The 27,926-nt window shown below is 35.3% G+C and overlaps 1 protein-coding gene across 2 annotated transcripts in view; it reads right to left on the minus strand.

Annotated features, from left to right (window-relative positions):
* The window catches only part of PRKG1 (protein kinase cGMP-dependent 1), a 1,184,353-nt gene that overhangs the window by 685,385 nt on the left and 471,042 nt on the right, over nt 1–27,926 (minus strand). The gene's annotated exons all lie outside the window — the stretch shown is intronic.

The raw sequence follows: 27,926 nt of genomic DNA on the forward strand, positions 1-27,926 counted from the left end.
TTATGGTGTTTGAATAAACTGACCATACAAGTTAAATGAGATAGTGTGCTACAGAAAATATAAATTTTGCACCAAACATCTCCTCCTTTGGTCCCGCACAGAAGCTGAAGTTTTGAAACACAACCAACATCATCCTTTACCCTTTACTCCGACCTACCTCAGTCCCAGCCAGGTCTGCTTCATTCGTATCTCTAATTGATACCCTGCCGTGGAACAGACACTTCCACTTGATAAGTCAGGAGATTAAATTCTAACAGGACAAAATAAAAATGTAAATTTATATTGAATGGCATTACCAATCTCAGGAGCCACACATCAAATTCTTCATCTTTGAGAGTTGTTCTAGGGTACCCCATGCATCAAACAAACAAGAAAACAAAAAGTAATACACCAAAACATACTTGCACAGTATGTTGGTGAAAATAATAAAACTAAAGTATATCACACCTGATATAACTTGAAAATAAATTAAGCTTTAATTTACATAAAACAACTAAAATTTAATTAATTTATTTTTTGCTTTATTCATTTGTTTTTCACTCTATTAATTTATTTTTCAAATCTGATCAAAATGACCGCCGGGATCTGAACTTGGACAAAAATAATAACCATCCTTCAAGTCCTATCTATTTCACTTTTCAAGACAAAGCTTTTACTTTCCTTCTATACATGAAGTATGCTGTCCTAACCAGGTAAATGTACATTTACTATTTTACTGTGGACACTTTACAACATTGCTAAAGCCATGCATTAATGCTTTAATTTTTTTTTTAATAGTAAGGGTAAACCAATGCATTTTTTTGAGAAAATCACCTACCATTTTATAGCCTAGTCAATGTGATAATCCTCCTAGGAACTGAGAAAATAATAGTACCTAAATCACTCTTTTTTGAAAGTAAATTTGAGACTATATTTAAGTTTCCATTCCCTCATTACTTTCATAAACCTGGTGATAGCGCCTTTACTTGAAGTTACTGCCTCATATGGAATGAAATCTTTCCTCACGAATTAATTCAGGTCTGAAATGAGACTGTAGAAAACAATAATCATAGTGCCACACTGAAGTTCAAAGCTTTTCTTAGAGCGAGAACCCACAGCTGTACATTCCATGAACTTGAAGAATAATTTTAATTTGGTAAAACAAATGAACAAAAACAATGGGCTCTATCAAAACTTTTATCTACACTCACATGAAAGCCTTCTAGGAGAAATGAAGGACATGTTTCACCAAGTGATCTAGGGTTAGCAAAATGTGTCATCTTGCCTGATGAGCAAAGGCAAATAATAACCTGCTTATTTAGTCACAGATACAGCTAGTTAGAAATACTCTAACTGCAAGAAAAATATAAAGCTGAAATCTGTATTTTTTGCCACAGATATCATTATTAGAAAAATGTTGAAGAAAAAATGTTTTGAAGTACACACAAAATATACTGGCGTTGGACTTTAAAAGCAAATACACGAGATAAGAATTGAATCATGTTAACACAATTCAAATGCAGGTTCTTAATCACGTTAACTATTGAATAATTTACAATCTACAATAATATTTTACCTGCCTGGCACTATTTGCCATCTTCCTCTAAAACATCTTATTCTACATCCCATTTGCTCTGGACTGTTAATGATTGTTTCTGCATCTCCATTCTTATAGCCACAGTGAAAAGCAAACCGTTTATTTCATAACAACATTCTTTACCTAAAACCCCTCTGTCATCACTGATACTACCTTCAGTTTCTTCTTCTAAAAGGCAATTTTATACTAGTTAACAGATTCCGGCAATAAGTTTCCATTTGTTAAAATAGTTATTTTTTCTCTTGCCTTTTCTTTTAGAAGAAACCATTTAGAAAAAAAAAAATCTATCAGGAGGAAGTAGAGTAATGAATTTGAAATAACTATTTTAAAAAATGCTTTTCTAAGACTAAGTTAAAGAACGAGCACAAGTAAAACAATTTTAAATTCTGTAGAAAGCTGCACTATGACCTGGTATACATTCCAACAGAGCAACTTCAGAGTTGGTTACACATTTCTAAGAACTGGGAATCTAGAGGACTTGGAATTCGGAGTTAACTCCCTATAGGTTTATTTCAAAATACCTGGAATGCATCCACAGACCCTAACAGTGCTCCATTCATTTAGCTATTTATTGAGCAACAATGACACGTTTTCTAGTAGAGTGTGAAGTCTAGAGGGAAAGTCACGTAGGGCACAAACATAAACGACTGTCTGCCACGGTGTTAGGCAGGGTCAGGACTCCAATTTTGAATTTTGTGGCTTTGAGAGAAGCCTTTTGAATATTTCCCAGGCAGCTTAGTTCATAGGGAGAGAAACTTATCCATATCTAGTTGCAAGAAAACAGGGAGAGTGCTCTTATTTATCTTCAAATTTTATTTTCTTACAAAATAAAAATGTATATACCATAAATATTAAAAATTGGAGCAAACTTTATAGGTATGTATTTTAGTAGCCTAAGGATTCTTTATTCATGTCTATTGCCTCAGGTAGGAGATAATGTGTCCTTTTATGATTCAAAAGTACATACTTCATTCTTTATCTTCAAAACACTAGCTGTTTCCTGATCAAAGTTGATTGCCTGCCTTGTTCTTATTACTGCATCTTTATTGAATGGAGTGGTAACCAAACGAAAAAGGATTTTAACTACTTAGTGCTTCTGAATTCCCTCGGGATCTTTTGACATCAACATCAACTGAGTTATTTTAAACAAGTAAAATCCTATGCTTTAAAAGTAGCTCTGGATTTGGGGGAAATGGGCCCATGGTTCTGAGTTGGACAAAATTTTGGAGTATAGTAAAAGACCAATAAAGAATGGTAAAAGTCTGAGAATAGAATATAAGATAGAAGGAGGACTTTCAAAGTCAAGGGGAGGATATGTAAAATTTGACAAATTATTGATGTTACATAATTTTGTATGTAGAAAATGGAAAAATAACTATTGTCTTCATACTATATAGAATGTAAAGTTTGGGTTATGGGGATTCGCATAACCTTCTCAATGAGGGTAGTCTCAATGGGGGTGGGGGGGTTAAGAGGATTATAGACGAAGAAATGACTTAGCTATATTTATCAAATTTAAGTATTTTGGTCTCAACAGGTCTTACTGTTTACCTTTCACTTAATTTATACATCCATAATAAAGACTGGCATGCATTTTTCTAAAAAGTCACTTTGAAACAAAATTCAAGTAAATAACTTTGTTCTAGAATAGATAAACTAAATCCATTTCTTCAATTAATAGTAGAGCACCCACACACAAAAGAAACTCAAGGCCCAGGTTGCATGATAATTCTGAACCAATAGTGATCAACTAATAAAATCCAGAAGTGGCTGAACTTCGATATACTAAATACCAAACCCAATCTTATGATTATCAGTGGCACCATGATCATTCCAAGAACCTCAAGCTAAGAATGTTGACTTGTTTATATTCTCAAAGTAGAACTGAGTAAGTAAACACCATGCTATGTCCATTCAGTCAACAGAACTAAAGCTAAAACTTATTGTGTAGTGATAAAAATGGAAAAAATGTCATTATAAACAGGCTGCTTTCTCACAAATTATGACAATAATGATAGTGACTTATTTTAGGAAGCCCCCAAATACAATAACAAATAATTAATCAATGAGTTATACCTAAGATAAAGAGTATCACCTTAAATATAAATTCTACACTCTAAAACTGATCAAGATCAATCCATATTGTGAATTTTCCTCTGTTTTTCTTATTTGGGAAATGAGACGACAAAAAAGAAATGTTAATCCTATTTTTGAAGGAAATGTAACATAGCAATTATATGACATCTAAATATTCAAATGATGTGGTAATTGGGATATAAGCAGGGTTAAGGGTCTATAATTAGTTATCACTCTGTGTTCAAAGTCAACACAATATAGTCTGGTTTAAGTTTTCTACTGCTAGGTAAATCGATCTGTTTGACATTTTTAGGGATAAAATGAAAAGATAACAGGTGACCTAAGAGAAACAGACTCTTTTGTAATTACTGATTGAAGGAAATTTATATAACAATCAATTTTAATACATTTCCTATACTCCCAAGCAATTAAAAGATCTAAGAACCTTTTATCTTAGTGTTGATGTGCAGTCTAACACTTGTCACCTACAGTAATCATAGCTGTATCAAATTTTTGAATAAATTTTATGCTATCCTAAAATTACTCTGAGACTTGCGTCTCATCATATAGCTTCTATTTCATATTTTATAAGATCAAGTACGTCTTGATGAAAACATTCAATTATATTAACAATATTTAAGTATATTATGGTTTAGAACTCTTTAATCCATTCATTTTGATTTCCTTTACAACCTGTATGTTTCTTTCTCATTTAGCCAAACAAAACCAAATGAAAAATAAGGAAGTTTGAAATTAAAATTAATATCACAGAACTGCATTTAGATAGCACAAAAGGAAGTTTAAAGTGGCCCCTTTTTGACTAACTTGATTAACTCAGAACAATAGTTCAGCTAATTGGACATTTAATCATCTGACCCTTCACCATTGACTTTCAACACCCACTAGAAATAACATGGGGTTTTCAAAGATGGATTATTTGACCATATTGGTCAGATTAGTATTTCCTCTAAGGCCTTGTTCTTTATTAGGAACAAAATACAACTCTAATAAAAAACCCAATAGTTAGCAACACACAATTAAGAAAGATGAGCCATGCCTACAAACCTAAAGACCCTTCTTTGAATTTTATTCAACTTGGACAACTGTCTTCATCTATCCATAATTCAAAACTTAGAATCAGCACTCATATGGATAGAGAATGAGTAAATTCTCTTGCTCTAATTTTAAGCACATACTTATGCTGTTTGAGCAAAATAAGGCCAAGAGATAAAATGATCTGACCTAGATTACAGTGGTGCAAATATTTGATGAACTGAAGTGAAACTGGTAGAGTTAGGAATTGTTTTGGGTTTGGAATTAGGAAAATGTTCTTTACTCAGAAAACCATTGGTTTCATTCCATAGTCAAGGAGAAGGGGTAGGTTCATAGCAGATAAAAGGAAACAAAATATGGCAATTTCTACCAAATTAAATCTGTAGAAAATTCAGATTTCAAAACCTAGCTATAACAAACCTTTAGCTACAGCCCATTCTATGTGATTTCATGGGAATGAGAAACACTTAAAAAATTTTATAGGCAAACTCACGGCCCTTTACATCAGGTCCCAGCTGAATTACCTGTTCATTCACAAACATTAAAAACATTGCTAATCTACTGAAGATAATTTGGTATAATATTACTTATACTATTTGCTTTTCAGTCACTTAGAGTTTTTTGGACAAAGTACTGAATATCTGGACATCTAAGTAGTAGTTATAGTTATTCTATGCCCATTTCACAGTCTCAAATAAGTCATTTTTTCTAGCCCTCAAGTTTCCTCATCTGTAAAATATATCTGATAATCTTTGTGGCTTATTCAGATTTTACTTTTATAACTTTACCTTTCAATCCCAGGAAATGTTATACTTTTACTAGCATTCATTCAAATCCACACTTTTCAATCATTCCCATTGAAGTATCAGCCATGCCTATTGTCAGAGGGGAGGTCTGGCAGTATATTGAGAGAGGTTAGAAAGTTTATTGAAGTCCTTCACTTCATCTTAAAATTCATGTATTTTTCATATTCTAGTAATAAAATAGCTATGTGTAATATAAAAACAAACTAACCTCAAATCATCAAATCAAATCAATGATTCAAGATTCATCACATTTATCCTATGGCTTCACGACTCTATTGCATATCTCCAGATCTTCCTGGATCTCCAGGGTTGGAGATGGAGGAGCACCTATCATGAAGCGTGAGGACCTAGATCCAGTAATCATTTAGAAGAGTTCCCATGATGTCATCTCTTCAGACTCTATTTTCTGAGACCCTGTTTAATAACACTCTTCATGGCTGACTATAGTTGAGAGGTGGTATAGTATAATAGACAAGGGTATGGGTTTTGGAGTCAGAGAGCTTGGGTTCAAATCCTAGCTCTTGCACTTATATTGGGTGTGGTCGTCGGCAAGTCACTTAATACTTTTTGTGTCTCAGTTTCATCATCTATAAAATGGAAGCAATAATAGTCCTCGTCTCTTAGATTGTTTTGTTCTATGAGTTAACACGGGAAATTACCTACGACAGTGCCGGGAACATAGACAGCACCATCTAAGTGTAAGCTATGATTATTGCTAGAATTGTTGAAGAAATTACAAGTTACTGACATGGGAAATAGGCTGTCCCTGCTGTTCTCTTGCCCCACACCTCCCTTCCCCACAATAACACAATAATTGGGGAATTTTTGGCAAAGTTAAGCAAAGCATATAAAGTTAAAATACACACCAAAATATGTAATTGTATTAATTTGCCAATGGTAGGTAGCATCTATGCAAATGTGAGCAAGGAAAACCAACAAAATTAAACTAAAAAACTGGCCTATAAAATGAATGACAGATAAATCTCCCAATTGTGCACCCAATTTAAAAATGTAAAACAGTTTAAAATACCACTGAAGATTTTCCTAAATGAGGGACAAGATGAATCAGCAAAAGTCATCACAAAATTTAATGGAATATATTGAAGTAATATTGTATTTTAATAATTAGGGTCACATTTCTTCTGAGAAATTTTAAATATTAAAAGAAAACCCACGGTGACACCCAACAGATTTTAATTTTTTAAAACAAATAAGCAAATATAATATAAGACTTCTACTTCAAACTGTTCTAGAAGTTCCTCATAAGACAGTGTTAGTTTTTTTAAAGATCAGGCTATTTAAAAGCAATTTTTATTCTTATCTATTGGGAAAATGGCCTCCAGTCAGTTTCAAGGTGATTCTGTCAATGAGGCCAACAAATTAGTATTTGTCTCACTCTAGGAACACATGGAAGACTCCAGTTTGGTTCCTTCCAATCAGAAATCATTCAGTATCAATTTTCATGCAGATGCTAAATGTGATTTGTTCAACTATGAAATAGCTGCTTTCTGTTCCTTAGATAGGACATTTCAAGGAAAATGATCCAAAAGTGCTTGGCTTATAATTTAAGCATGAAACACAGTCTTGCCCCCACAAAAATAATTGTAAAAATGTATTCTAGAGTAGTTTGTTAAATATGATGCTTATTATCTCTGTTTATAAGGGTGCTTTTGCCAAAGACCATTCTGAAAATAAGAGAAAATATTCTAAAGCAAAAGTGATTTAATCACCGATAATTCCACCCACTATTAATATTTGCATATTTCCTTTAAATTGTCCCATGAGTTTTTCCCCACAGAAGTACATCTACTTATATATAAGTTTTATCATGGTAAATATTTTATAGGGGAATTAAGTATGTATATGTAATATTTAATATATTAAAATATATTTCTATAAAATATGTTTATATTTTAATATATTTAGACAAATGACATACTTATATAATGATGTTCAGAAAAATATCTTTTTAATGCACATATTTAAATAATTTCTCACTGTGACATATTGTCTTTATTTCACACTTTGCTTCCATTTTAAATATTTCCAAGGAAGATCCACAAGTATGTTTCTCTGCTGCTTCTCAGGCTTTTTCCATAGTCAAAGTTCCTGGAAGTGGGTTTCTTATCGGAAGGGATGAAAATTTTTAAACCACTGTCTAGAGACACAATAATCAACTGCTTCTTGAAAAACTATATTATCTCATATTCCCACCAAAAATGTATGAACATCAGCATCTCTCTGCACCTGCATCAATATTATTGTGAGATTTTTTTTTTTAACCCCCAGAATGAACTATCAAAATTGGGCCGTGTTTGTCCTTGCCTTCTTGTCAGTTTCTGGGGCTTAAATGGTCTCAGCCACTTATTAGGGCTGGCAGCCTAGTTAGCCTCTTTAGTCTTCACATTTCTCATTAGCATGAACATACTATTATCAAAATGTGTAATTCCTCAGATAGTTGCTGGGAAGATTAAATAATGATGCATGTAAAATACTTAGCATAGTATCTGACATATAGAAGTCCTCGAAAAATGTTACAATTACTGTTATTGACACTGAATGATTCTTGTATCATATCTTCATCATTTTTAATTGATACTATATATTTAAGTTATGTGGTAGTTAATTTCCACTTGTGACGTTATTATATAGTGCGTGCTAAATATGTATTAGTAAATATAGGAAATCAAACATCTATCGTGCAAGAACTACAAATTTGGAACTTCTGGAGTAGCTGCTAAATATTTTCCTATTTGTTTATATTCTAGAGTCAAAGAAATAATAAGATTATTGTTTACACCATGAGGACAATTCTCTTTGTTCTAAGTAGAACTTTTTCCAAGTGAGTCAGAACTCTAATGGGAATTCTGGCTCAAGGCCAGAGGAAATACTGATATAACCCTGTGTGGATGTTGGAGACAGCAGCCTAACCAGTTGTTTCATCTTTTTCCGAGATGACCCTGGCTTGTACAGGAGGGACATGAATTCTTGAAAGAAAATGTTCCAGGGGTCATCACTAAAAGTGAGGCCAAAAAGTAATAGAAGGAGTTGTAATGACCAACATTAGAACTTCCCTTAATCATCTTAAAATGAATAACCAGCTATTGAAAGTTTTTAAATCTTTATTATAATTCTGCATTTCCTGTCCTATTACTTTTCATCTGAATTGATGCAACAGCCTCATAACTATCATTCAATTTTATTCTCTACTCTTCTTCCCATCCTATCTACCTCCATTATATATGAACTAGTTTATTCTTCAGTCTGCTTTCAGTGCTTCTTTTGTAAAAATGAAATTTAACCTATGGCATTTCCTTGCTTAACATACACTGGCTTTTGGAGAAAAAGAACAGGTATGGCATAATCTAATTCAGCGGTTTTGAAACTAAAGTATGCCATTGGAAACACTTAGAAAGCTAGTTTAAAAAAAACAGAGCTTACAAATCAGATCTAGGTGAGCCTGAGAATTTGTATTTCTAACAAATTTTCCTGTGATGCTGACAGTGCTGGTTGAAGGACCACACTTTGAGAACTAGTTTCCAGTAACTCCTACCTACTCACTGTGCCTCCTTGCTTAACACCGTGTCATCCAAACCCTAAACTGCTATAGTCCCAAAATTCATCATGTCCTTTTCTGTCTCTCTTTTTCTGCACATGCTAGTTCTTCTACCTGGCACACCCATCCCTCTCTGCACACCTCCCTCTTTTATGTTCCTGTGAAGGTATGTATTTCCTTCTCTCCTATTGCACTTTATCACATTATGCTGTAATTGCTGTGTCATTTACAGTTGATGGTGTGCTCCTACAAGGCTAGATCTCTTATCTTTGTATGCTCAGTGCCTAGCAAAATGTGCAACATCTGAAAGGAAAGCATTCAAATGTTTGTTGAATGAATGTTGCTATCTCTATCACAGACATAATGATTCCAAGACCTTGTTCACTTGCCCATAGCAGCTACTTTTATTCCCCTTTCCCTTCTGATTAGTGAGAACATTCTAAAAGAAAAGGGTCCTTGTGCTTGTTGTCTGGGATGGAAACATGATGTTTTAAATTTTATTAGCAGTAAAAGTAGGGTCAGTCATGAGTTATCATGAGGCTTTTATAGTCATAAGGTAAAGATACAATCATTATAAAAAAGCAAGGCATCTGGGTTACCATTTAGACGCTGATGGGACCAGATCCCACTCCTTGACATAACAGAGAGAAAACCTCAAGAGCATGAGTGGATACAGGCAGAAAATCACCTGATGCCCTGGGATACTAAGAGAAAAACTGAACACAACCAGCCAGTCTACGTCCAAGCTATATAAAGCCCTGTGTGGGCCTGCGAGGCAAATATTTTTATTCTCCAGTTTATCTAGATGATATGTGTGCACATTTAAATTTTTAATGTCACACAGCTTTTATCTAATCACACTCTGCTTTGTTTTGGATAGATGATTCAAAGATTAGAATCCTTGTTAAACACATCAAAGCATGATTATATGCCAACTCAAAGTGAAGGTCTGCACAAACAGCAACTAACGGTAAATATAGATGTCAAAGTCTACTGCATAGCTGGTTTATAGTGCTGTCATCAGTCAAATAAAATACTTCCATTGCAATTATATTCAGAAAGAAATTCTAATTCCTGAAATGTAATGAGTTTTTCACACTTCCAGTGCTAAGAACTTTTTTTATTATAATGTCTTTCTACTGTAATATTGATTTAGCTTGCACCTATAGCTTTTCGAAAGGGCAATACCATTAGGAATTTAACTTTGTCTACTTAAAAAGCACACTTAAAACCAGTAATAACCAAAGGACCCTTAGAGAATTGCCATGTTAAAGTGTTATATGCCAAGTTCTGTAACTGAGAAGTTGAGTTAAATGATTATGGTTACTGAACTGTTATGTAGATGTCTTTTTCCCTTTCTAGTATATTGTAGAATAACCAAAATTAAATACTTGAATCTACTGAAACTCTGAACAGTAACCCAGGTGCCTTGGTCTTATATAATGATTGCATCTTTACTTTATGACAGGAAAAGCCTCATGATAACTCATGACTGACCCTACTTTCACTGCTAATAAAATGTAATGTATAAGAAAGATTAATCTTCTGTCATAATATCTTATGACAAGCGAGTGTTGCTTCATGAAAATTCATGGTAGAACCCATTTTATGTATGCATCACGTTGTTGTTCTCATTTAATGAGCATGCTGTTTTTCTTTTTAAGTTGGCCTTAGGTGTGTGACATTGTGGTATGGAATCAACAGGCAACCCTTTAATCATTCCTTAATCATCTCAAAATGAATAACCAACCACTGAAAATCTTAGGATCAACAGACAACCCTTGAATGTTTATTAAAGAAGGAGCTTTAGTCAACCCAGAACTAACCCATCCCAATTCCTGAAAGCTATCTTACCAGACAAAGCTAGATCTACTAAAATTGGCCCACCTGACATATGCAGTAGCTTAAACCTTACCCTCTAAGTGACCTATCCCTCATTATATAACATGCCCATCATCATGTTAAGGCCACATTTTATAAACATTCTGTGACTAGGCATGTGATCTATGCATATCCAATAGTTAGATCATCTCTAACTTCATCATCTTGAGCCATTAAACTCACCCTAATCCTGTCCAACTTTTGATAAAACCCTCAGAGTTACTGCAATTCAGGAAGACAGATTTTAGAGCCATAGGCTATCTGTTTCCCTTGCTTTGTGCGACAATAAACTCTATCTCCCTTTGAAATCCAAAGTCTCTGTAATTGGTCATTTATGTGCTTCAGGCAGAGAACCCCCACATTTGGTCAGTAGCAGTTCAACGTATATCAAAATATGATTGCAATACTAAGGATCAATTTTTAGAAAATCAGTCATGCTATTTTGAATATTTCATACATTTAGGGTAAAGTGGATCCACAGGTCACCCAATCAACCATAGTTGATCTGGAATTAACATACATATTACTTATGAAGAAGTTAGATTGTGAGAATGTTCCCATTGAATACACTGTAGTTTTATTTTAATCCCAGAACCATGAGCTATTGATACCTGGTTGAAAATAGACACTACTTAAATGGTAGTTGAATTAAATAGAAGTCAATTTGTGAATTTTTATGATTATATTAAAATGACAGATATGTTTAGCTGTTCCTAATTCATTATTTCTCTTCAGTCCCCAAATATTAAGAACTGGTATAATTCTAAGGATAATACAAATATTTTATGATTCTATATTCATAATATCTGCTATAACATGATTTTTAATTTGTTTCCAACTACATTGTCTATATTTGGCAAGGATGTTATAGAAAGCATGTGTCGAAAAGTCATGAGCTCCACTGTCCAGGTATTCTTTTTTTTTGCTTAACTTTTCCCCATTGGTGAGATAAACTGCTTAAGACTATCTTAACATTTGCTTGAACCATTTTCAGTAAGGTCTGGTTATTCCTCTCTTGTGTTGTAGTTATGGGTAACCCAAACTTAACTGAAAGATAACATAACTTAGATCTTTGTAATGTTCCTCCTCACCCCAGCACATATATTACACACTTAAAACATGCTTAATGTTTGTTAACAAGGATGCATTCTACAAGTAACAAACTCATAAGAAGTTCACAGAATCATAAGAGAATAGCGGTTCTTTAGAAACCATCTATTTTGTGATTTTCACAAGGAGAGGATAATGTTGGACACTGATTTATTTCCAGGCCATGATGAAGCCTGCTGACTTTAATCACTGCCATTGCTTCTCCATTTACCTCTGTATAATGCTCTCAGGAGAGAAGTCTTACCTTGCTGTTTAGCATTATAAGCATTAGACCTGGCATGGGTCAACTACTTAGTTTAATTATGCCTACATAAGAATCACTGGACTTATAATTTTGACATGTTGCAGTCTTAGGTATCCAATTGCTTTCCTGACACCTCTGATAACCATATCAGTCATGCAGCTTATCACTTCTAAACTAAGCTCTACAGCATACCCCCTTTCCAAAATCTCTTTCTACTTCTCCTATGTCACCAGTATATGGGAACTTAATCTACTCAGTAACTCACTCCACAAAGTCTTGGATTATCTATTTTTCCCTTATTTCCCACAATAACCATTACTAAGTCTTTGAATTCTACCTCCTACGTATATACTGAACCTACCAGCTTCTGTCCGTTACTACCAATGTAGTCAAATTCATCTCTCGACCGTGCTACTTCAAGAGCTTTCTCATTTTCTATTCTTGACTCCTTCAGTCTCTTCTCCACATGTCGGCCAGAGCCATATATTAAAAATGCAAATATTACCCTGCCTAAAATATACCATTGGTTTCTTATTACATTTAGGAGGAAATCATCAGGAATTACATAGCCTTGTGTGATCCTGCCCCTAACTGCCTTGTCAGAGCCTACCACACCAGCCTGTTCCTCCAATTGTTTAAAACCCCTTTTGACTTTGAATTTATTATTCAACCCTGTTAATCCTTACTCATCTTTCAGGACACAGACTACGTACCACTTTTCCAGATAATCGCTGCCAGGCGCGTTCATCTAAGACAAGCTCCCTATGTTTTATGTTCCTAAAGAACCCTGAATGCTGCATTCTATTTATAATAGAAGTTCTAGATTTGCTTGTCATTTGTCTTGCTTTACCCAGTAGCCTTTAAAAGTCTCAGAACCCAGTAACTTGCCAAGAGTGGGCACTAAATTAAATATTTATTGAGTGAATAAAAACTTAAGGTAATGCATCAATTTTAAAATGAAATTAATAGTACATTGCTGGACAGCAGTCCCGAATTACTTATTTGTTGATCTATAACTTGTTACCTCCAAACCCAATGAGATGAAATTTAAAACAGCACACATTTCTTTTCTCAGTGTCTGTAGGTCAAGAATCTGTGCATGGCTTAGTGGTATCCTCTGCTTCAAGATCTCTCTCGAAGCTTCCTGTAATCAAGATGTTGGCCGGGGTTGCAGTCATATTGGGGTTCGACTGAGAAGGATCCACTTCTAAGCCCATTGATGATGTTGTTAGCAGAATTCAGCTCCTTACAGGTTGTTGGAGTGAGGGCCTCATTCCCTTGCTCCTGGCCAAAGGCCACCTCAGTTCCTTGCCACATGAGCCACTCCAACAGAGATGCTTACTTCAAGAGGAAGAGTGCACCAAGACTGAAGTCATAATATTCTTTAATGTAACCATAGAAGTGGCATCATCACTTTTTGCTACATTCTAGTCATTAGAAGCAAGTCACTCAAGTCCACACTCAAGGGGACAGGGTTACACCAGGGCACAAATATCAGGAGACAGGGCTCTCTTGAGGCTGTGTCAGAAGCTACCTACCACAACACCTTAATAATTTCTCACACCTTACCTCACTCCCATTAATTCCTACTTTAAAAGTAGTTAATGTTTTTTTTTTTTTAAATCTGGGGTCTGCACTTGTAAAGTACAATTTATTTTTCAAGAAATGTATTTACAAGTGGAAAATAGGAAAATACACCTTCCACAAAATCCCAAACCCAAATTTCCTGGTAAATTATAACTTTCCCTAGCAAAAAGACATCGCATTGAAATTCATGTTCTTTAAATGCACTCTCATTTTAAAATTGCAGGGTGCAAAACAAAACAAAATTGCAGGGTTCAAGTGTTCAGATTCTATATATTCTAGATGAAGTGAGTGTGTGTGTGTGAGAGAGAGAGAGACTTAAACAGGTATTATTGGCTTGGCAATATTTGTAAGTTCAGGTACATTTTAGCATGAGACTTTCCTTTTCCCCTTTCCACCTATTGATGCGTGTACTCCCTGCATCTAGCAAATGCTCTCTAATACCCTCTCAAGATTGAATGATGCTCTTTAACAAATGTGGGAGAGTGATATGAATACTAATTGGAATTTGCAGACAGATCACCCCTTGAAGGACAATATTCTGCAGAAAAGATAACCACCACACTACAGAATTTGAAAATTACTAACGAAACAGTGAGTACTAGTGAATTGAGTTCAAGGATTTCAGAGGTAGACTCCTTTTGTTAGATAAGCATAAAATTAAATTGCAAGCCAATGCGTCTAAATTATTGATAATGTCAAAGTATTTGACTGAAATCACAAGGAACGATAAGTTCAGTCTTTCCTTAGTTCAATGTTTCCTTAATCAGCATTGACTTTAAAAAATTAAAGCTTAGCTACTCCTTAAAAAAAGTTTCAAGTATACATAATGGATCACTTTTCTCAATAAAGATATATCAAGTTCGAAATCACTCAATAAATACAGATGGCCATTCAAATTCCGTCATTCAAAAGACAAAATGCATGGGAAATCTATCCTTAAAGAACAACAACAAAGTCTCTTCAAAATTCAGTGTCCTTTCAAATTATTTGCATATAAAGTTGAAGACCCAGGAAGGTCTGATTTGCCCTCTGCTTTCCAGTAAGTGGAGGAATGGGCTGATCATGAGGGTAACTAACCTGTTTGTAAATGAAGAGATGCAAGGAGATTTCTTTTTCACATGAGAACTGCTGTCTATAGGAAAGTCTGATTGAGGAGAGCCTCTGTCTTGCAGTAGGTTATTAACAGGTGGTGCAAATATCTGCTAACAACACAAGTTGTCACTGTTAGCAAGCGGCTACACTACAGCACCTTTAAGATGTAATACGATACTAATGGTGTCTCCTCTTCTTTCAGGCATGAGTGTAAATGTAGTTCAAGTCAACGCTGAAAGGAAAGAAAGTGTCCCCATGTCCTCTTTCATTCCAAAGAAACCCTTTGACAGCTCACATAAAGCACAAAAAAATAACAAAAGCAAACAATGTAATTTAGTATGTTCTGATTTTTTTCTGCGATAAGACAAAATTTTAGTAAAGCCTCCTAGGTAGCCGCTTCGGAATTTTGCCTCACTTGAACAACATGCTTAATCACTTTTTATTATACTAGGGGATTTGTATGTGGGCTGTCATTTTTCTTAATATAATTTTCTTCTTGTTTATTTAAGAATCCATATACTGAGTGAGGCTTGTGAAACTAAGCTATGAAGCAATCTAATTACTTCCAAGATCTGGTACACAGGCGCTTACTGCAAATGAGTTCTGTCTAACCCTCTTCAGGGGGAGATTTGTTATTCAAAACAAAAAAAATCCTCAAGACAGGAGCCTTGATGACCCACTAATTCCACAAAGAATTCCAAGTGGTTATTTTCCAATAATTGGAACCCAAAGGAAATGTTTTGATGTTTATCAGTGTAACGATGTCAACCAAGAAAGTAAAGCACATAGCCAGGTTACTATTTTTCCCTTCCTGAAAAGGAAAAATAAACAGCAACTCAAATCTGTTAATATGGCTAAAAAGGCATCTCAGCCTTAAAGAAGTCAATTTCACCATAAACATGCAGTAAAATGCTGGTATTTGATTTTTTATTCATCTAAGGAAAACTTTGATGATTTAGTAATATAGAACAACAGTAAGCCCAATTTTCCTAATATCCAATGCATTTGACTGAGCAAACATCTGGTTAGACCACAGGTTCATTAGACCTCATTGCTAATCAGTACTAATTACCTCTACCTTGAAAAAAAAAGAAAAGAATGTATTCAGACAAACGCTGGGGACTTAAGTATAACAATAAAAGTGCTTCCAGAAAGGAAAAAGCTTAGAGCAATACAAAGTCATTTGCAGAGGCTAGGACTAAGAAAGCACAAAACACAGGCAGCACAAATCAAATTTGAAAAGTGTTCTGCCATTCAGTCAGTTTGAATGGGCATAAATTTGTTGGGCATATTCCATACTCTCTTGAGTTAATTCATAGAGGAACTCTGTGTTAAACAGAGAGTCTCACATGGCTGATTGCAGATAGTAGATACTCAATAAAAATGTGATTAAAACAGAGTACATACATATATATATATCCATTTTCAAGTCATTTAAAAAGAAATATGCTATTTCTCTTTGAGAGTCTAGTGAAGAAAGTAGATGGTTTTAAAGTAGAGTGATAACTTTTGTACACAGAAACTGCAAATATGGCTCAGGTGAAGGAGCACAGGCTTGGCAATGTGCTATTCCCTATAAAAGAACAGCAAAAGACTTCCTGGAAGATGGCGGCTTAGTAAGACGCGCGGATCTTAGTTTCTTCTCCAGGACACCTACTAGGGGAGTAGAAACGATACAGAAAGCGCCCAAAGCCACAACAGAGATAAAAAAAGACAGCGTACCCCATCCTGGAACGGCTGGCTGGCTGAGAGAAGCAGCTCGGGTGAGATCGCCGAGGCGCGCGGGCCTTACCGGGCGGGGTGGCAAGCGGCCGGAGTTACTCCCTTCCCCCTTCCCGGGCCGGCTGGGAGAATTGGAGAGGTGGTCCCCCTGAAACCAGGCGACTGGCGCCCACACCACGCGCAGCCCCCGGACCAACTGAGAGAATTGGATCGGAAACCCCCAGGCCGCGGAGAACGGTGACCCCGTGACTCCCGGGGAACGTGCACTCTCTCGGGCGGGCCGCTGCCGCTGGCGCCCTCCCGCCACGCGTGTTGCCCAGGGCCGACTAGGAAATTCGGACGGGCTCTTTCCCTGGCTGCGGCGACCAGCAACCCTCCCTGCGTTCGGACCCGGGCCGGCTCAAGCCGCTTCGGCTAGCGAACCCCCAGGACGGCGAGAGTTTTCCAAAGTTTAAGGTCCCACAGCACCTTTTACTGGTGGGACCCGCAGACAAACATGTGCCACGAGCGCCACCTACTGGGCAGGATAAGAAAAACAGAACCCAGAGATTTCACAGAAAAATATTACAACCTTGCTGGGTCCAACACCAAGAGAAATCTGAATAAATGCCCAGACGCCAGCAGCAGAAGATAACTGTCCACGCTCAAAAGATTGAGAATATGGCTCAGTCAAAGGAACAAACCAATAGCTCAAATGAGACACAAGAGCTGAGACAACTAATGCTGAATATACGAACAGAAATGGAAAACCTCTTCAAAAATGAAATCGATAAATTGAGGGAGGACATGAAGAGGACATGGGCTGAACATAAAGAAGAAATAGAAAAACTGAAAAAACAAATCGCAGAACTTATGGAAGTGAAGGATAAAGTAGCAAACATAGAAAAAATAATGGATAGCTACAATGATAGATTTAAAGAGACAGAAGATAGAATTAGTGATTTGGAGGATGGAACATCTGAATTCCAAAAAGAAACAGAAACTATAGGGAAAAGAATGGAAAAATTTGAACAGGGTATCAGGGAACTCAAGGACAATATGAACCGCACAAATATACGTGTTGTGGGTGTCCCAGAAGGAGAAGAGAAGGGAAAAGGAGGAGAAAAACTAATGGAAGAAATTATCACTGAAAATTTCCCAACTCTTATGAAAGACCTAAAACTACAGATCCAAGAAGTGCAGCGCACCCCAAAGAGATTAGACCCAAATAGGCGTTCTCCAAGACACTTACTAGTTAGAATGTCAGAGGTCAAAGAGAAAGAGAAGATCTTGAAAGCAGCAAGAGAAAAACAATCCATTACATACAAGGGAAACCCAATAAGACTTTGTGTAGATTTCTCAGCAGAAACCATGGAAGCTAGAAGACAGTGGGATGATATATTTAAAATACTAAAAGAGAAAAACTGCCAACCAAGACTCCTATATCCAGCAAAATTATCCTTCAAAAATGAGGGAGAAATTAAAACATTCTCAGACAAAAAGTCACTGAAAGAATTTGTGACCAAGAGACCAGCTCTGCAAGAAATACTAAAGGGAGCACTAGAGTCAGATACAAAAAGACAGAAGAGAGAGATATGGAAAAGAGTGTAGAAAGAAGGAAAATCAGATATGATATATATAATACAAAAGGCAAAATGTTAGAGGAAAATATTATCCAAACAGTAATAACACTAAATGTCAATGGACTGAATTCCCCAATCAAAAGACATAGATTGGCAGAATGGATTAAAAAACAGGATCCTTCCATATGCTGTCTACAGGAAACACATCTTAGACCCAAAGATAAACATAGGTTGAAAGTGAAAGGTTGGGAAAAGATATTTCATGCAAATAACAACCAGAAAAGAGCAGGAGTGGCTATACTAATATCCAACAAATTAGACTTCAAATGTAAAACAGTTAAAAGAGACAAAGAAGGGCACTATATACTAATAAAAGGAACAATTAAACAAGAAGACATAACAATCATAAATATTTACGCACCGAATCAGAATGCCCCAAAATACGTGAGGAATATACTGCAAACACTGAAAAGGGAAATAGACTCATATACCATAATAGTTGGAGACTTCAACTCACCACTCTCATCAAGGGACAGAACATCTAGACAGAGGATCAACAAAGAAATAGAGAATCTGAATATTACTATAAATGAACTAGACTTAATAGACATTTATAGGACATTACATCCCACAACAGCAGGATACACCTTTTTCTCAAGTGCTCATGGATCATTCTCAAAGATAGACCATATGCTGGGTCACAAAGCAAGTCTTAACAAATTTAAAAAGATTGAAATCTTACACAACACTTTCTCGGACCATAAAGGAATGATGTTGGAAATCAATAATAGGCAGAGTGCCAGAAAATTCACAAATACGTGGAGGCTCAACAACACACTCCTAAACAACGACTGGGTCAAAGCAGAAATTGCAAGAGAAATTAGCAAATACCTCGAGGCGAATGAAAATGAAAACACAACATATCAAAACTTATGGGACGCAGCAAAGGCAGTGCTAAGAGGGAAATTTATTGCTCTAAATGCCTATATCAGAAAAGAAGAAAAGGCAAAAATTCAGGAATTAACTATCCATTTGGAAGAACTGGAGAAAGAACAGCAAGCTAACCCCAAAGCAAGCAAAAGGAAAGAAATAACAAAGATTAGAGCAGAAATAAATGAAATTGAAAACATGAAAACAATAGAGAAAATCAATAAGGCCAGAAGTTGGTTCTATGAGAAAATCAATAAGATTGATGGGCCCTTAGCAAGATTGACAAAAAGAAGAAGAGAGAGGATGCAAATAAATAAGATCAGAAATGGAAGAGGAGACATAACTACTGACCTCACAGAAATAAAGGAGGTAATAACAGGATACTATGAACAACTTTACGCTAATAAATACAACAATTTAGAGGAAATGGACGGGTTCCTGGAAAGACATGAACAACCAACTTTGACTCAAGAAGACATAGATGACCTCAACAAACCAATCACAAGTAAAGAAATTGAATTAGTCATTCAAAAGCTTCCTAAAAAGAAAAGTCCAGGACCAGATGGCTTCACATGTGAATTCTACCAAACGTTCCAGAAAGAATTAGTACCAATTCTCTTCAAACTCTTCAAAAAAATCGAAGTGGAGGGAAAACTACCTAATTCATTCTATGAAGCCAACATCACCCTCATACCAAAACCAGGCAAAGATATTACAAAAAAAGAAAACTACAGACCAATCTCTCTAATGAATACAGATGCAAAAATCCTCAATAAAATTCTAGCAAATCGTATCCAACAACACATTAAAAGAATTATACATCATGACCAAGTAGGATTCATCCCAGGTATGCAAGGATGGTTCAACATAAGAAAATCAATTAATGTAATACACCATATCAACAAATCAAAGCAGAAAAATCACATGATCATCTCAATTGATGCAGAGAAGGCATTTGACAAGATTCAACATCCTTTCCTGTTGAAAACACTTCAAAAGATAGGAATACAAGGGAACTTCCTTAAAATGATAGAGGGAATATATGAAAAACCCACAGCTAATATCATCCTCAATGGGGAAAAATTGAAAACTTTCCCCCTAAGATCAGGAATAAGACAAGGATGTCCACTATCACCACTATTATTCAACATTGTGTTGGAGGTTCTAGCCAGAGCAATTAGACAAGAAAAAGAAATACAAGGCATCAAAATTGGAAAGGAAGAAGTAAAACTATCACTGTTTGCAGACGATATGATACTATACGTCAAAAACCCGGAAAAATCCACAACAAAACTACTAGAGCTAATAAATGAGTACAGCAAAGTAGCAGGTTACAAGATCAACATTCAAAAATCTGTAGCATTTCTATACGCTAGTAATGAACAAGCTGAGGGGGAAATCAAGAAACGAATCCCATTTACAATTGCAACTAAAAGAATAAAATACCTAGGAAAAAATTTAACTAAAGAGACAAAAAACCTATATAAAGAAAACTACAAAAAACTGTTAAAAGAAATCACAGAAGACCTAAATAGATGGAAGGGCATACCGTGTTCATGGATTGGAAGACTAAATATAGTTAAGATGTCAATCCTACCTAAATTGATTTACAGATTCAATGCAATACCAATCAAAATCCCAACAACTTATTTTTCAGAAATAGAAAAACCAATAAGCAAATTTATCTGGAAGGGCAGGGTGCCCCGAATTGCTAAAAACATCTTGAGGAAAAAAAACGAAGCTGGAGGTCTCGCGCTGCCTGACTTTAAGGCATATTATGAAGCCACAGTGGTCAAAACAGCATGGTATTGGCATAAAGATAGATATATCGACCAATGGAATCGAATAGAGTGCTCAGATATAGACCCTCTCATCTATGGACATTTGATCTTTGATAAGGCAGTCAAGCCAACTCACCTGGGACAGAGCAGTCTCTTCAATAAATGGTGCCTAGAGAACTGGATATCCATATGCAAAAGAATGAAAGAAGACCCATCTCTCACACCCTAAACGAAAGTTAACTCAAAATGGATCAAAGATCTAAACATTAGGTCTAAGACCATAAAACAGTTAGAGGAAAATGTTGGGAGATATCTTATGGATCTTACAACTGGAGGCGGTTTTATGGACCTTAAACCTAAAGCAAGAGCACTGAAGAAGGAAATAAATAAATGGGAACTCCTCAAAATTAAACACTTTTGTGCATCAAAGAACTTCATCAAGAAAGTAGAAAGACAGCCTTCACAATGGGAGACAATATTTGGAAATGATATATCAGATAAAGGTCTAGTATCCAGAATTTATAAAGAGATTGTTCATCTCAACAACAAAAAGACAGCCAACCCAATTACAAAATGGGAAAAAGACTTGAACAGACACCTCTCAGAAGAGGAAATACGGATGGCCAAGAGGCACATGAAGAGATGCTCAATGTCCCTGGCCATTAGAGAAATGCAAATCAAAACCACAATGAGATATCATCTCACACCCACCAGAATGGCCATTATCAACAAAACAGAAAATGACAAGTGCTGGAGAGGATGCGGAGAAAGAGGCACACTTATCCACTGTTGGTGGGAATGTCAAAGGGTGCAGCCACTGTGGAAGGCAGTTTGGTGGTTCCTCAAAAAGCTGAATATAGAATTGCCATACGACCCAGCAATACCATTGCTAGGTATCTACTCAAAGGACTTAAGGGCAAAGACACAAACGGACATTTGCACACCAATGTTTATAGCAGCATTATTTACAATTGCAAAGAGATGGAAACAGCCAAAATCTCCATCAACAGAAGAGTGGCTAAACAAACTGTGGTATATACATACGATGGAATATTATGCAGCTTTAAGACAAGATAAACTTATGAACCATGTAATAACATGGATGGACCTAGAGAATATTATGCTGAGTGAATCCAGCCAAAAACTAAAGGACAAATACTGTATGGTCCCACTGATGTGAACGGACATTCGAGAATAAACTTGAAATATGTCATTGGTAACAGAGTTCAGCAGGAGTTAGAAACAGGGTAAGACAATGGGTAAATGAAGCTGAAGGGATACAGACTGTGCAACAGGACTAGATACAAAAACTCAAAAATGGACAGCACAATAATACCTAATTGTGAAGTAATCATGTTAAAACACTGAATGAAGCTGCATCTGAGCTATAGGTTTTTGTTTTGTTTTGTTTTGTTTTGTTTTGATTTTACTATTATTACTTTTATTTTTTTCTCTATATTAACATTCTATATCTTTTTCGGTTATGTTGCTAGTTCTTCTAAACCAATGCAAATGTACTAAGAAATGATGATCATGCATCTATGTGATGATGTTAAGAATTAATGATTGCATGTGTAGAATGGTATGATCTCTAAATGTTGGGTTAATTTCTTTTTTTCCGTTAATTAAAAAAAAAAAAAAAAAGAGAAGGGATAATTGGAGATGAAGGGATACAGACTGTACAACGGGACTGGATATAAAAACTCAGAAATGGACAGCACAATACTACCCAATTGTAATGCAATTATGTTAAAACACTGAATGAAGCTGCATGTGAGGTATAGGTTTTTTGTTTTTGTTTTTTTTGTTTTTTTTTTCTTTCTATTATTGTTTTAATTCTTATTCTGTTGTCTTTTTATTTCTTTTTCTAAATTGATGCAAATGTACTAAGAAATGATGAATATGCAACTATGTGATGTTATTAAGAATTACTGATTGTACATGTAGATTGGAATGATTTCTAATTGTTTTGTTAATTCTTTTTTTAATTAATAAAAAAAAAAAAGAACAGCAAAAAGTTAAGTGCACAATGAAACTTTATTTTTGAATTCCATTACATTCCAAGATCTACTCCAAGTAAAGTTTTTATATCATTAGCTCAGATCAGTCAGCTCAACTATCAGCACTACTCCAACATTATCATTTTATGCATCAACAATATTTTCACAAGTAGAATAAGATGTGCAAACAAAGCCTATGAATGTAATTACAGCTACTCCTTCATCATTTTCATGGGTCAAAAGAAAAGTCTTGTCTTATATAGTTTGCCGGGAGTATTAGTTTTCCAAATTAGCAGTACAGTACAATGAGGGAGGGCATCCTTAAAAGTATTGTTGGAAAAGTAAAAGTGAAGAAATGAAAACATTATCATGATATGAGAAGACATTTCTTTTAGATGTTTAAAACTTTGCAAAATAATTTTTAAAGTCTTAAGGAGTTGTAATGGATACTCCAAATACATAATCAGTGAAAAATCTTCATGGTTGAGTCTCAGGAAAGACTGTATGTCACATTTTAGTTTCTAAGAGGTCCACATCATTCAAGGCCATCACACATTGAATTCTTTATTCCATACATACCCTCACTGCAACACAGATTTCTTGAGCACCCATAAGGCCTTATATTGGAGAATGTGAAAAAAGGTAATTATAATATAGTCTAGGAAAAAAAAAAAAAGATACAGCCTAGGTATACCAAGAGCTGCCAAGTAAGTAAAAGAGACTTCTTCACCATTCAAAGTAAGATACAAAAGGTAAAGGGGTTACAACAGAGGAGGAGGAAAGCAAGCTGCATCTTTAAATGCAAGTGTAAATTTAATAGGCAGAGATCGTGCAGCAGACTTTTTTATGTGGAAGGCATTCTCAGTGGAAAGAATAGTCTGCACAAGGGCACCAGGGCAAAAAAAAAAGCTTCAGAGAAACTTAGAGATTCTGTTTCTGAAGTTACGGAGTAATTGAGAAGATTATCTTGGCAGAGAAAGGCATCGTAACAATCACCATTCATTGATTTTCGTACATTTATCTGGTACTAAACTCTGCCCCTGCCATATATCACCTTACTTAAACCTCACTGCAACCCATGGAATAGACCTTATTGTTCCTCCTTTGCTAATGAGGAAACTTAGGCTTGGAGACATTAAGCAATTTAAGGTCCAAAGTGAAGTCAGTACTCAAACCAGTCAGGCTAACATAAAGGTCCTGCCACACTGCCATGCTGACTTAGTTACAGGAGACACGGGAGATGGAAGCCACGTTGGGGGAGCTCTGTGTGTTCTACAGGGAGTCAGAGGGATGCCTCCTGGAGAGTGGTTAGAAGTGAGTGAACTTCACTTGGTGGCCATGTCCAGCGTGGAATAGGATGGCAGAGACAAAAGGCCCAGGACCTCACAGGGAAAGGCAAAGTCCTAAAGCGGACAAGCCAGGCAGCAGCAGCCCTGAGAGGAAGGGGGCCATGGAGCCGATCAACACAAAACTCCCCTATTAATTTAGATGCTTCTGTTTCTCCTTCTTCAGAGTGATAGCAACTCTTATTTCTCTTTATTTCTACTCAAAAAGGCGAAGTGCAACCACCTATTGAGTAACAATTCAGTGTAATAGATTTGTTAGTTTAATTCCATATCATTTAATATGTGAAATTAGACTCAAATGGGTTAAATAACTCATATAGGTTAAAAAAAAACAAACAAAAAAAAACAAGCAACACAGCTACGATTCAAACTTGGATCTGCTTATATCCATTACCAAAGTCTGCTGAGTTGAGTAGAGTTTGTCTGGAATATAGGAGGGGGCTGAAAGGGAAAGTGGGAAATTATTCCGATTCCTTACGTTGGCTTATTTATATCATGCCTACTTCTAAGTTTTTCAGAATTCTTCAATAGTGCTTTCGAGAAAGCATGTAAAGAAAAAAGCTTAATTTTCTTCCAAATTATGCAACAGGGTTATTGTAGATGGCCGTAAAATGTTTCCTTTTCATGATATATAAGCATTTTTTTAAAAAGGGTCCTTAAATGCTGGAAAGCCTCAGCAATTAGAATAAGCATGATATTACATTCATAATTTGCTAAGATATTTGAAATTCATTTCACAGTGAAATAGATTAATGAAGTATGTCAAATCCTTGAAGATTCATTTAAAACAGTAAACAGAAAATATTAGCACTAACTGAATACAAGTCTTAATCAGTAATGAGTTCCAAAGCTACATGATTTATCTTAAGAGGAATAAAAATAGGTGCTGTTGAAGTATGTCAGGAATTAGCTACTTGGGATTTAAAATTCCAAGGAAATTCATAATTAACAAGGGATTTTCTAATCAATGTACACATAAAATAATATACTCTATTGAACCAAAGAGTCTCAAGAGTATTAAAAAGATTCAAAGTTCCCCCATCTTTTTTTTTCGGGACCATTCCATTTTGTCAAATTGTTTTTCTTTCTCCCAAAAGGTAGATATTTCTCACTGTGTGTGTGAGTTACACCAAATACCATATACAGTCAACAGTCCCACCACTATGTGTCAGTTTCCTATCTTGATTGATTTGCTGTCTTTGTCAATGCATCCATCTGCTCTGGCACCAGAGTACTTTCTCCTTCTAATTTCCAGTCCCTCTTGTACCTAGTTAACTCTGGAGACAAAATTAACAACATTTATCTCAAATTTTTAGACATTTATTCCAACAATTAGATATGCCCAGGTTTTGACCTCCACAGAAAAATTCATAAGGAACATTATCTCTCTTAATTATAATTATCTTTTTGGGTTATGTTCCTTGATATATGTCTTCTGAATCAGTTTTTAATTCTTTTTGGCGGTCTACTACATCTCAAAACCATGGTGATAACAGTCATTCAATTTGGAAATTTAAATGTCAAACACATTATTTGCAATTTTTTCCATATTATCAATAACCTCTATCAATATCTTTCTGTCAATACCCTGTATGCTTTAAATGCTCTATTGTGAAGATGAAAATGTATTTTATGGACTTCTAAATACCATAGGACCACAGTAAAAGTTCACATTCCCTCTCATGCCAAATTTAAAAGACTCAGATAATCTTCTGATAATCACCTTTTCAACTTATTTTTAAGGCCCCAACTTGCTGATGTTAGCTGCAAGGTCATCATTCTATTTCAAATGATAATGCTTTGAGGAACTAAGCAAACGGACATTCTTTATAAATAAAAGAAAGCACAGGAATGCTCTTAATGGCAAAGGAATGTCTATGTAAAGGACACCTTTTGAAAAAAAAAAATTGCCAGGAGGCAGCTTATTTGTACTATCAGTGTATATATTTTGTCTTAATATTTGAAAATGTTCCTGGATAGTTTAACTATTGGATCAACACATTTTCCCAAGCAAGTGAAAATCAATTTATAGGAGAAGCAGTGCTATTTTGGTTACCTAATATGCATATGCCTTATGAGCTCATTTGGAACAGAAACCTCCTGCTTACTTAACTACTACTCTGAGAAAGTGATGACATGGCTGTAAATAAATCAAACTTTCCAATGAGATTGTTCTTCTGAGCAATTTAAACTGATCAGCATAACTATTTCATAAATATTAAGATACAAGTGATTTAACTACTTAAAACTTTTAAGTCCTAAACCAGAATCCCAGAAAATCATTGTAAAAACTGGGGAAATCTACAATTCTTAAACTATGCCACTAGATAAGAATTATTGCTCAATATATAATTAGAAAGACACCAATCCTCTCATTACTATCCACTATTCCAATTTAATCAGCCCTGTTAGCAAAGGGCATGCATAATAGCTTCCAATTCAAAGTTTTCACAAAATATGAATGCAACATGTTAACATTCTAGTTCAGATTATCAGGTCCCATGTATCGATGAGAGCATGCACATCAAGAATGGAAAAGAAACAATTTTTAGTAGTGAAAACTGAACAGAAAACAAATCGGAAACAAGGAGTAGAAGAAAAGGTACACTGTTGCTATCACAGAAGTATAAAGGTAAAGTAGAAAACGAAAATTCAGCCACCTTAACCCAAAACAAAACCGTAAGAATAGCAGAGGCACATACCAACCATAAACAAATTATTAACTTTTGGATGTGAGAATATGCATTAAAAATCAGAGCAGTCTGAGCTAAACCTTTTAAAAAGTTCATGGTGGGAAGGGATAAAATCTAAAATGTTAAAAGTGTTCTTTCTGAGCAGTGGGGTTATGAATGATTTCTTTAAAATCCTTTACATGTATATATTTTCCAAATGCATAACTTTTATGACCTGAAAAATATGTAAGGTTTTAAAAAGACATGTTAAATTAATTCAAGTAAGTATTATTAAAAAACTCAATATAGGAAAATATCCCTGCTGCTTTAATACTTCTTTACTGTCATCCATGGTCAAGACCATTCTGATTGAAAAACAAAGCAGACACATAAGAGATTCTAGAGAATGAGTAAATAAAAGATTGCATCTTTTATTATTTTCTATTTCTCTTTCTTTTTTAAATTTAAGACTCTTGGAGGATCTTGGTCTATATAAAAGGAGCTTCAAATGTCTAGAGCTCATTTCCATTTTTATTAGTACTAAAACTAATTATAGACAAAGGAAGTAAATGCTTGATGTTTAAGGTCTCTTCTGAGTTTCAGAGGATGGTTAGCACTTTAGATCTACTTTCAATATCTTGATAGTCTTAAAACCTCAAATAGTACATCTTAGGCTGTGTACGGGACCATTTCCTGCTGGTAAGATGTTTTCAGCAGCTCATTTTGCTTCATGTTATGCTCAAGCTTCATGGCTAACTTTGATCCGCTGTATGCCAATAGCAACTTTCATTTGAATTACTAGACTTCTGCCTCAAATTATTAAATGAACAAGGAACAATTTCTAGAACTTGGGCATTTTAGTGAAACAAAGAGTTTCCAAATTCAGATTACAGCTGAAAGGCTTGAATCTGCTATGAGGTTAGCTTTTGCAA

Source organism: Tamandua tetradactyla, chromosome 13, assembly GCF_023851605.1.
Source record: "Tamandua tetradactyla isolate mTamTet1 chromosome 13, mTamTet1.pri, whole genome shotgun sequence".
NCBI lineage: Eukaryota > Metazoa > Chordata > Mammalia > Pilosa > Myrmecophagidae > Tamandua > Tamandua tetradactyla.